Source organism: Canis lupus, chromosome X, assembly GCF_048164855.1.
Source record: "Canis lupus baileyi chromosome X, mCanLup2.hap1, whole genome shotgun sequence".
In the NCBI taxonomy this organism is placed as follows: Eukaryota; Metazoa; Chordata; class Mammalia; order Carnivora; family Canidae; genus Canis; species Canis lupus.
Genome location: NC_132876.1, coordinates 74,299,750 through 74,312,316, shown reverse-complemented (window position 1 = coordinate 74,312,316; position 12,567 = coordinate 74,299,750). Strand labels below are relative to the sequence as shown.

The 12,567-nt window shown below is 35.6% G+C and overlaps 1 protein-coding gene across 1 annotated transcript in view; it reads left to right on the top strand.

Annotated features, from left to right (window-relative positions):
• Window positions 1-12,567, top strand: part of ZC3H12B (zinc finger CCCH-type containing 12B) — a 599,195-nt gene that overhangs the window by 357,824 nt on the left and 228,804 nt on the right. The gene's annotated exons all lie outside the window — the stretch shown is intronic.

The window sequence follows — 12,567 nt, the reverse complement described above, 5'->3', positions numbered from 1 at the left end:
GTCCCGCCGGTCCCGCCGTGCGCGCTGCAGCCCTTAGGGAGCTCGGCGCACTCTCCTGGGCGCGCAGGTGTCTGTTACTGTTTCGGAACCCGAGGGCATCCTCGCCCTCCTGGGTCCTGCTCCAACTCCCCAGGAGCCCCTTTCTGCCCGGGAAGGTCGGTGCAGCTCCTGCTCCTCCGGGACGGGGCTCTCCTGTCCTGGGGACACTCGCCCCGGCCTCAGCCCGGCTCCTCGCGGGGCCCCTCCCCCTTGGAGGCCTTTGTTTCTTTACTTCTTTTTCCCCGTCTTCCTACGTTGATAGAAGCGCGAACTCTTCTCACTGTTGCATTCCAGGTGTTCTCTCTTTAATTCTCAGGCCGAATTCATAGATTTTCAGGATGATTGGAAGGTTTTCTAGGTAATTTGGTGGAGACAGGTGATTTGGAGACCCTACTCTTCCGCCATCTTGCTCCTCCCCCCCCCGGATTTTTTTCTTTATCACTGTATTTTGGAAATCTAATTACAATATGTCTTGGTTCTGCTTTTGTTGATTTTGATGGGAGTTATCTGTGTCTCCTGGAACTAGATGTCTATTTCTTTCTCTAGATTAGGAAAGTTCTGCTATTCTTTTCTTCATATAAATTCTCTGCCCCCTTTTTTCTCTCTTCTTCTTCTTCTTCTGGGGCTTTTATAATAATACACATGTTATCATGTTTGATTGAGTCACTGAGTTCCCTAAGTCTACTCTCATGTTGCATAATTTTTCTTTCTCTCTTTTATTCAACTTCATTATGTTCCATTACTCTATCTTCTGGGTGTTGTATTAGTTCTTCTGCTTCATGAAACCTGCTGTTCATTGCATCAAGCCTGTTTACCATCTCATTTATTGCATTCTTCATCTATTATTGTTACTTTTTTAACTCTTTTTTTTTTCTCTTAGGGGTCTCACTGATGTATTCTATTTTTTCCCCTCAGGACTGGTGACTATATGATCGTTGCTTTAAATTCTCCATTAGGCATGTTACTTATATATCTGTTTCACTTAGATCTCTGGATATGGCCTTATCTTGTTCTTTAATTTAGGATAAATTTCCCTGTTTTGGCATTTTGTCTATGTCTCTGACTTCTCTGTTAAAAGAGTCAGTATGTCTCCTGCTTCTGAAAGTATTTGCCATATGGAGTAGAGATCATCTATTGCCCAGGGCAGTTTAGAGGTTGTCTCTTATGCCTGTTGCCCATGCTCTTCTGTTGTGTATTGGTTGCTTTATCTTTCAGGCCAGTCATCTGCGAAGGCTCTCCTTGCTTGCTGTAGTCAGTGTTTCATCCTTGGCTTGAATTTGCTGTTTTTTTGTTAGGTGTGCTCTGCTCTGTGAATTGAAGCCCTGAAGAACTCTCTGGTCAGGAGATGTGGTTTGAGGAGGGATTTTTCCTGGTCTTCTGGGGGGAAATGCCTGCTGTTCTGGGACTGAGAAAGGCAGTCCTTCCCAGGGAACATGGAAATGGGGCTTGTGTAGTCATTTTAAGCCATCAATCTCATCAGAACTGTACTGATTTCTGAAATTGGCTCTTTGTTTATTCTGAGGGGTAGGGGAAGGGATATTTATGCTGAAGGGCAGGGAAGGGAAATGGCACTAGCCCACTCCTTTCTTCCCAGTGAGGCATCTCTGTAAATGCTACCTCTCACAGTCATGCTCTGAGAAGATCAAGTCATCTCCCCTTTGTGTGCCACAGACACACTTCAGATCACTATTTTCATGCTGTCTGCCCCTGGATTGTTTCCCTGACTTGTCTTGAGGATCAGTGCAGTGTCTCCAGGCTTTATCCTGCTGACCTGTAAAAATCCAGGTTTTGAGCCATTTTCTTGCAAGAACTCAAAAAATAAAGAGGTACTTTATCTTTCCAAACCAGTGGCTCTTGGCTCTTGGAAAATCATTCTTGTGTGTTCCCTATGTGCTCATCTCTCTCACACCTTTCTTTGCTACCACAGGCCCTCCAGACCATTGCACCTGCAATTTGTTTCTCCCCTAAACCCTATTTCTGAGCCTCTTACCTTTCATGTGGTCTCTTCTCTTGCTTTAGTTGGGTAGTTTGTTCTGTCAGTTTATAGGTCAATTTCTGGGTTTTAGGGTGATTTGATAGTTATCTAGTTGTGTTCATGAGAGGAGACAAACCTAGGGTCTTCCTACTCTACCACTATCTTACACATTGTACTCTGTTCCTTTCTTTTAAAAGTTAGTTACCTCCTACAATTTCTAGATTGTTTTATCTTCATAAGTTAATTTGTCAATTAATTATAGTAGATATTATGTGGTTCTGGATAATCAGTTATTAGCTTTTGGGACAAGTAAATCATTTCATAATGAATGAAAATAGATGAATTCTTTATTTAACCCCTATGTACACAGTATTGTAATACCATAGAAGGAATAACATGTGGAACTCCACATATTGGAATAACATGTGAATTTATTTTCATATTGATCCAAATGGTGTGGGGTTCTCAGCTGGTAGATTAAGAGTTGGAATAAGAAATTGTTCAGAAAGACCCAAAGAATCATTTTCCCTGCTTGACAGATGGAAGGGTCTGATATTCTAGGGATTAAGATGAGGTTGAAAGTATAAAGCTATTTTTACTTTCTTTTTATTTACTTTTTAAAAGATTTTATTTATTCATTCATAAAGGACACACACAGAGAGGCAGAGATGCAGGCAGTGGGAGGAGCAGGCTCCATGCAGAGAGCCCAATGTGGGAATCAATCCTGGGACCATGGGACCACACCCTGAGCCAAAGGCAGATGCTCAACTGCTGATCCACCCAGGCATCCTTATTTATACTTTATAAAATATGAAGTTGTTTAAAGCTGAAAGCATAAAGCATAAGGATATCAAGGCCCAGAATAGATAAATGTGCATGCTTGCTGCAAAACTGAATAGATATTTTTCCTAGGACAAGATGGAAGGCAACTAACATTTATTGATTACCTATAATGTACTGGGCACTAAGCCAACCATTTTCTTACATATTATATTTTTTATCTTCTCATGAGTCCTGTGAGATAAGTATTTTTAGCTTCAGGTCTAGACGGAGATGTGAGATAACTTCAGTAAGCTAATAATAATACATGCATTCAAACTGACTTTTTATTTATTTTTATTTAAATTCAATTTGCCAAAGTATAGTATATCATTAGTTTCAGATGTAGTTTTCAATAATTCATCAGTTGTATATAACACTGTGTTCATCACATCACATGTGCTCCTTGACTGTTCAATGTTTATGTAAAGGTGACAGTGAAGGTTGTATGAGAGGAAAGAGAAGGACTTATGGCAGTATTCACTCATTGATTCAATCAAATATACACTGAGAGCACCTGCTGTGGACCATATTCTTTTCTAAGGACAAATCCCTGTCTTCATGGAGTAAACATACCCTGAAATCTATAACTCAATTACTTCTAATATTATGACACTTCAAATATGGCCCTAAAGTTAGCAGAACACTCCTCTACTCAGAAGATAATTTATCAGTCACACAAGTATGCCCTTAAACCCACCACTTACCAGAAAACCTGGGGGGCTCACTGGTTGAGCATCTGCCTTTGGCTTGGGTTGTGATCCTGGAGTCCTGGGATGGAGTCCTGCTTTGGGCTCCCTGTGGGGAACCTGCTTCTCCCTCTACCGATGTCTCTGCCTCTCTTTCTCTGTGTCTCTTGTGAATAAATAAATAAATAAATAAATAAATAAATAAATAAAATCTTACAAAAAGAACCCACCACTACCATCACTTAAGTTATTAAAGTATTCTTCTCAAACTCCCATAAATACTTTCCCTGAGAAGAGTGCTAAGATAATGTAAATTTTTTTGCCCTCATTACATTTGTAGTAATTTAGAATCTCTTATATTTATATTTCATTTAACCGTCTACCTAGGCCAACCCATTAACTTTCTCTGATTCTTTTCATTTTACAGATGAAAAAGCTAAGCTTCATAAGGTTAAATAACTTGCTCTTGCTACATAAATAAAGTAGTTGAGCTGAATTGATAGCTTTATAAATTAAATTTGGGAACCATCTGGTAAAACAGAGCTATTTGTGAACATAAGGCACAAGGTGCCCAAATCTGCTTCTATGTACATACTTCTAAAAGACCCTGAGCTATGCAACACTATATGTATTTCTTTAATTTTTATTTAACTATTCATTCTAGAAGAATTAAACAAGTTCCTATTATATGGCTATCAATTTAGTGAATAATTTGGAACTACAAATAACTTTTTTAAAAAAGCTTTTCTTGAGGTTGAGTTCCCCATTTATTTGGATATATTAAAAGACAAATAAATTTGAAAGTGTTTAGAAACTCCTATTTTAAAATCCAGTAATGATTACTATAGATCAATCATTGTGAGAATGGTTAAATAAAATATGCTATATGCAAAAAATGAAAGGACAAAATAGACCTACATATGTCAAATGGATAGATTTTTTTTCCTTGAGTATAGTTTACACACCATATTATATTAATTCCAGGTGTACAACATAGTGATTTGACAAGTTTAAACATAATGCTATGTCATGACAAGTATAGATGGAATTTGTCTTATTACATCACTATTACAAAATTATTGACTATATTCCTTGGGCTGTGCCTTTTATTCTCATGACATTCATCCATATCTGGAAGCCTGTATCTCCCTCTCCCCTGCACCTATTTTCCTAACTCCTATTCCCTTCCCCTCAAGCCATCAGTTTGTTTTTTGTATTTATAGGTGTGATTCTTCTTTTTGTTTATTTTGGGGGTTTTAGGTTCCTCTTATGAGTAGAATATTATGATATTTGTATTTCTCAATATGATTTATTTCACTTAGGATAATATTCTCCAAGCCATCTATGTTGTCTCAAATGGCATAATCTCATCCTTTTGTGGATATGTAATATTCCATTCTTTTTTTTTTTTTTTTTTTTTTTTTTTTAAATTTTTATTTATTTATGATAGTCACACACAGAGAGAGAGAGAGGCAGAGACACAGGGAGAGGGAGAAGCAGGCTCCATGCACCGGGAGCCCGACGTGGGATTCGATCCCGGGTCTCCAGGATCGCGCCCTGGGCCAAAGGCAGGCGCTAAACCGCTGCGCCACCCAGGGATCCCTATTCCATTCTTTATATATACATTTTCCTCATCTATTCATCTACTGATGGACACTTAGGTTGCTTCCAGATCTTGGCTATTATAAATAATGTTTTAATAAATATAGGGGTGCAGATAAACTTTAGTGTTTTCACATTCTTTGGTCAAATAACCAATAGTGGAATTATTGGATTGTTAAGTATTGCTATTTTTATTTTTTTGAGGAACCACCATTCTGTTTTCCACAATGGCTGTACCAGGTTTCATTCTCACCAACATGGCACAAGGGTTTCTTTTTCTCCACATCCTTTCAATATTTGTTATTTCTTGTCATTTTGATTTTAGCAATTCTAACTGGTATAAATTGATATCTTATTATGGCTTTGATTGTCATTTCTCTGTTGATTAGTGATGTTGAGCACCTTTTCTTCTTTGGAAAAATGTGTATTCAGATACTCTTCCTATTTTTTATATCAGATTGTTTTTTGGTGTTGACTTGTAGAAGTTCTTTATATATTTTGGATATTAGCCCTTTATTGGATATATCATTTACAAATATCTTCTCCTGCTCAATAGGTTGCCTTTTCATTTTGTTGATAATTTCCTTTGTTGTGCAAAAGCTTTTTATTTTGATGTAGTCCTAGTAGTTTATTTTTGCTTTATTTTTAAAGATTTTATTTATTTATTCATGACAGACACTGAATGAGAGAAGATGTTTGCAAATAATATATTTTATAATGGATTTATGTGCAAAATTTATAAAGAATGTAACAACTCAATACTTAAAAACAACAATCTAATTTATTTAAAATCATCAGAGGACCTGAATAGACATTTTCCCAAAGAAGGTATACAGATGGCCAACGAACACATGAAAAGTTGCTCAGTTTCACTAATCACTGAGGAAATGAATATCAAAACCCTAATGAGATATCACCTTACAACCGTCAGAATGGCCAATCAAAAAGACAAGAAATTTCAAGTGTTGACAAGGATGTGGAGAAAAAGGAACCCTCTTGCCTTTTTGGTTGGGAATGCAAATTGGTGCAGCCATTGTGGAAAACAGAATGGAAGGAAATTACAAAAATATAAGTTTCATATAATTCAATAATTCCTGTACTGATTATTGACTCACAGAAAACAAGAAAACACTAATTTTAAAAGATATGCACTGCTATGTTTAGTGCAGTATTTACCACAGCCAAGATATCAAAGCAACCTAAGTGTCCAACAATAGATGAATAGATATAGAATATATGGTATATATATTACCCATAACGCAGAATAATATCTTGCCATTTGCAACAGCATTGATGGACCTAGAGTTTATAATGCTAAGTGAAATAAATCAGACAAAGACAAATACAATATGATTTCATTTATATGTGAAATTTAAGGAATAAAAATGTAAGAGACATACAGAAACAAAATTCTAAATGTAAAGAACAGACTGGTGATTGTCAGAGGGGACGTGAATAAGGGATGGGTTAAATAAATAAAAGGGATTAAGACTGTGATGAACACTGAAAATATAAAATTATTGATTCATTATTATTGTATACCTGAAATTATTATAACAATATAAGTAAATTATACTTAAATAAAAAGAAAATATAGTAATATCCAAAAGACAAAATACTATGTAAAATAGAGAAAAGTTAATTATCATAAATGAAAGCAAAATAATAAACATTTTTAACGTACTACCTTATTAAATAGTATGTAAGTTGTTTCACGATTGAATCATGAATGTAATATTGTGTTATTTATTTTTACAGCAGCAAAAATTAGCTCTTTCAGATTCTATACTGATTGGGGAAATATATTCATAAACAAACTACAATTATTTCCCACTGAGTCTTTTATCATGACTAATACCTATGAGGACTTTTTAAAAATATTTATTTTTAGACACAAATCAAAAACTGTTTTGCCCACATTGAGTTTTCATTTTTTAAGACAATTTTTGTACACTTTCATTTTTATTATCATTTGATTTCAACAAATAAAATTGAGATTGTAATACACAGTTGCTTTTAAAATATTACTATGTTAGGAATTATAGTAGTATTAAATGCATATTTTATCAGTTTGTAAAATCCTTGAACCAATGTATGGTTTATTGCGGTCACCTGGGTGGCTCAGCGGTTGCGGGTCTGCCTTCAGCTTAGGTTGCTCAGGTCACGATTCTGGGGTCCTGGGATTGGGTCCCACATCAGGCTCCACTCAGGGTACCTGATTCTCCCTCTACCTATGTCTCTGCCTCTCTATCTGTCTCTCATGAAAAAATAAATAAAATTTTAAAACAAAACAAAAACAAAGTAAGTTTATTATTGCCCTAAAAGTAAATAAACAAATAAAAATAAGAACTTACTTATATGTAAATAGATCATCCAATTTTTAAAAAGGCAATATATTGGGCAGCTTCAGTGGCCCAGCAGTTTAGCACCACCTTCTGCTCGGGGTGTGATCCTGGAGACCCAGGATGGAGTCCTGCCTCGGGCTCCATGCATGGAGCCTGCTTCTCCCTCTGCCTGTGTCTCTGCCTCTCTCTCTGTGTGTGTGTCTGTCATGAATAAATAAATAGAATATTTAAAAAGGCAATATATTTGAACAATCACTTCATCATAAAGGAGATAAGGATTGCAAATAAGCATAAAAGATGTTCAAATCATTATTAGATAAATCCAAATTAAAATGACAGTGAGATACTACTACATACCTATAAGAATGACTAAAATTAAAATTAAAAATGCTGAGTACACCAAAAACTGAGTATGCTAGCAAGGATGTAGAGAGACTAGAACTCATACATACACTGCTAGTGAGATAAATTGATACAACTACATTGGAAAAACAGTTTGACAGTTTCTTAAAAAGTTAAACATAAAGCTACCATATGAACCAGTAATTCCACTATTAGTTATTAACCAAGAGAAAAGAAAGCATATATCTATGCTTATTTTGTATAAAAATATTTATAGCAGATTTATTTGTAAAACTCCAAATAACCCAAAGGTTTATAAGCAAGTGGATGAATAAACAAAGTTTAGTATATTCAAACAGTGGAATACTACTCAGTAGAAGGCAGAGGGGAAAAGGTATTATGGGTCAGAGAACCTATATTCCAGTTCTAGCTCCACCAATCTGGAGTTTTATGACACAGAATAAGTCATATAATATTTCAGCCTCAGTTTTCTTTTAGGCAATGAGAGAAATAATATTTAACCTGTTTATTTCATATGTTGGTTTTAAACTCAGTTGAGGTAAATATATGGAGTTGTTTGGTAAACTGTAATTTGTATGGCATTTTTAAAATTGAAGTACAGTTGACCGACAATATTATATTAGAAATATTTTTCTTCTAATATTTTCTCACATTAAAGACTATATCTTGAGATATTTAAGTTTTAAGTAAAAATTGTTAAATTGTGACATTCTTGGAAAATCGATTTATGTTGAATAAAGGGTGGTAACAACATCATGACTGTTCACTGTTTAGCACATCAACAATATTTATGCTCAGTCTGAACTCTATTACTTTGTTTCTGGACTCAAATAAGAGATTTGGGACTAAATGTCAAGCTCAAGGCCTTCTGATTGGAACTTATTTTTATTATGAGAAAACATGATTAATACTTACACATGCAAGTTGGGCTCCTAAATTATGCAGATTTATTCTCTCTGGTTTAGTGGCCTTCTAAAAGCAATATTTGTGTAAGAATATAAAACAAAACCATACAAACGTAATTCGCCTCAAGAAAATATATGAAAGTAAGTCAACCTTTGGGATAGTACACATTACTACATTACTTAATAGTCTCAATTTGGATCTTGTTTGTTGCTTACTGGCTAACTATATTAATGATTTACTACATAGAAACTGTGTATTGCAGTGATATTCTCATACATGTCATACATGTCATATATCATTATATATTAGTTAATTATATATATAATGATATATGACATGTATGACAATGATATTGTCACTGCATTATATATATAATTGCAATGCACACAGTTTATTCCACACATAAACACACACATACACACATGCATTATGTACTATACACACTAGTATTATACATACTAATATGTACTATACATACTGCACTATTTTACTATAGTACATACATATATATGAGAGCAAATGAAGGCTTTCATCCTCATTAGGGGAGCAAATGATTTCTGATTTAACAGCTGTACAAAGGGAGATGATTCTTCCTTTCAACTGGTAGAAATAGAAAACAACTTTACTGGTTTGGCTTCTTTTTCTAATAGAGACTGCTTTCTTCCTCATCTTAGTCATGTCTTGTGATAGTTATTCTTTTAACTTGCTCATGAAACTTAGAAAATTCTTAGGTTACTTTTGTGTATGCATTTGTTCTTTGCTATTGCAAGTTCATGTTTATTTTAATTAGCTTCTCTCTCTCTCTCTCTCTCTCTCTCTCTCTCTCTCCCTTCTGTCCAGACCATTGTCAAGTTGAAATTTTTAGAAAGCTAGCAAAAACTGGCACTATTTCTTAACCCTCTGGACTCTTCTGTATTCTAGCAAGATTTTACTCTGAGGGAAACATATGGTTAATAGTCACCAATTGTGCTTCTTCTTACTCTCCTATAAGGAAGTAGCCTAAACAGCCAAGTTGCAAGATACCACTGCTTCTTTTAAGGACCATAGTTTCATAGGTGGCACTTGGAAAGAGAGATAATGACCACCCACCTATCTCCTTCATCCTGGGCACACAGAAAAGTAAGTGAGTAGCAGCTCCTTCAAGACATATATCCACATTTGAATCATTGTGTGAATAATTTTATCTGCTGCTTCAAAACATTGCCTCCTATCTTGCTTGCCTATAAGATAACAATCAAATCAAAGAAATAGCTAGTATTCAGTGACAAAGACAAAAAGAAAAATTTGGAAGATCAGGAAAATGTTTGCTTCCTGGAGGATCCTATAAATTATTTATCAGCTATTTTTGGAGCATCTACTATATGTGAGGCTTAGCACAAAGGACTAAGGTATGAATAAGACTCATCTGTCCTTAAGAAGTTTATTGTAGCAGAATGAAAGCTACTAAGAACAGTTTACTTAAAGTCGTCTTAGACCCCAGAGGCAGATTGTGACCCTTTTCTTGGATGCTCACAAATGTAGTGTTATTGCATCTACAAATTATTAAAACTAGGAAAAGAAGGGAACATCTCAGGGTCATATGTGGATAAAAAAGTCTGACCCTCACTTGTCATCATGATAGCTATGGCAAGAAGAAGCTACAACTAACAACATATTTGCTGGTATGGCTAACTTAGATGCCAGTGGGAATATATTTCCCTACAAATTGATAATGCTAGGTTGAGCAATAAGTAACACTAAAATCCTAATACATTGGGCTGTCAACTCCAGAGAAGCATTTCACTCTTCAACATGTTTCTTTCTTAGGAGAGACTCATGGGTTTCTTAGGATAAAGTCACATGCCATTTTCTTGAAATTCACAGATTTCTAAAAGAACTGTGGAGTATATTTTCTAATGATTTCAGGTTAAATATTGCCACTTTCTCTTGTTTTGACATCCTTTAAAACTTTAAACAAATTTAGGTTCAGACAACAGAGCAGAGAGAGGAGTTAAGATGGTAGAAGAGTAGAAGACTCTAATTTTGTCTGGTCTCTGGAATTCAGATATATAGTTATAGAATCATTCTGAACACCTGAAAAATCAATCAGCATCTGAGAAAAGAATTGCTGCAATTTCACAAATATAAAACAACCACTTTTTGAAAGCTAGGAAGTGCAGAGATGTGAATCTGGGGTAATGTATTGGAAGATAAGGTGAAGGGTAAGGATCTTGCTTAAGGAGGATACTGCAAAGTATCATAAGCAGTGGAGTACAAAATTGGAAATTTTAGAAGTCTGCTACAGTGGGGGATTTCCTGGCTTAAAGATGCTCAAGTGGAAAGCAGTGAGGAGTCCCAGGTGGGATAGCATGTGCTCAAAGGATCCCCAGGTCACAAGAAGGACGGGAATGCCTGATTGTAGCAGAGTTCCCAGGGACCAGAGCAGGGAAGCCAGATGAAAACAGAAAGTCTAGGCAATAGCTTTCTGCTTGGTATTGCCATAGACTGTGATCCACTGCATGGTCAAAGTGGCAGGGGCCCAGCAAAAGACAGAAGCTCAGCAAGATACCCCTTCCTCCCCTGGAAGAACAGTGAAGGTCCATACCACAGGAGATGTAAGTTTGGATCATGTGCCTGAGATAAAAACACTCAGCCACAGGCTGGGTGAACCCAGAGTTTGGACAGAAACCAGTGAAACAAAAGTGACTGACCTATTTTCTGTGAGAGCTTACTGAAGAGTGGGGGCTGTGAACTTTCAGTTCCAGGGCTAGAGAATGGGACGCCGCCATTTTCATCCCCTACAAACAGTGCTGACAGCCTTCAGGGAGCAAAACAGTGCCATAGAGTAGAATCCTGAACCACTTACATGGAGCTGGGCCATTGCCAAGGGAGGCATAATTTCACAAGGTCAAGAACAACTGAGAATCAGCACAATACGGCCCTCTCCGAGAAGCGCAGCAGAAAAAACTAGCTAGCACCAAGTTTACTGATCATAGAGAACTGCAAAACTTCAGCTTTGGGGAAAACAGTATATAGCATTTATGGTTTGGTTATTATTCTTTAGTCTTTCAGGGTTTTTTCCCAACTATTTTCCTATTTTTAATTATTATTTTTATGTATACATTATATATGTATATATTTTATTTTTGTTTCTTTTCATTATATATATGTTTTTCTTTCTTCCCTATTTTGAGAATCTAGTTTCTATGAACAGACAAAATATACCCAGGACCTAGTACAGTGTTTTGTTCTATTTTACATTTTCTTTGATTTTTTTCTTATTTTGTTTTATTCAGGTTTGTTTCGTTTGTTTTTTTATGTTGCTGTTATTGTTATATTTGTCCTTTCTCTCTTTGTTCTATTCTTTTCTGGACATAATGATAAGACAGAAAAATTCATCCAAATAAAAGAACAGAAGGTAATATTCTCCTCCAGGGATTTAATCAATAAGGACATAAGTAACATGTCAGAAGTAAAATTCAAAACAATTATAAAGATACTAGATGAGCTTGAAAAAAGCATAGAAGACACTAGAGAATGCCTTACCAGAGAAATTAAACAACTAAAATTTAATCAAGTCAAAATTAAAAATGCTATTACTGAGATGCAGTCCCAAATGGAGGCTCTAATAGTGAGGATAAATGAATCAGAAGAAAAAGTCAGTGATATACAAGACAGAATGATAGAAAATAAAGAAGCTGAGAAAAAGACAGAAAGTCAACTACTGGATCACAAAAGGAGGCTTCACGAAATTGATGATACCATAAAGCAAAATAATATCTGGATAATAGGGGTCCAAAAAGATAACGAAAGAGGGAGGGGCAGAATGCTTATTTGATAAAATTATCCC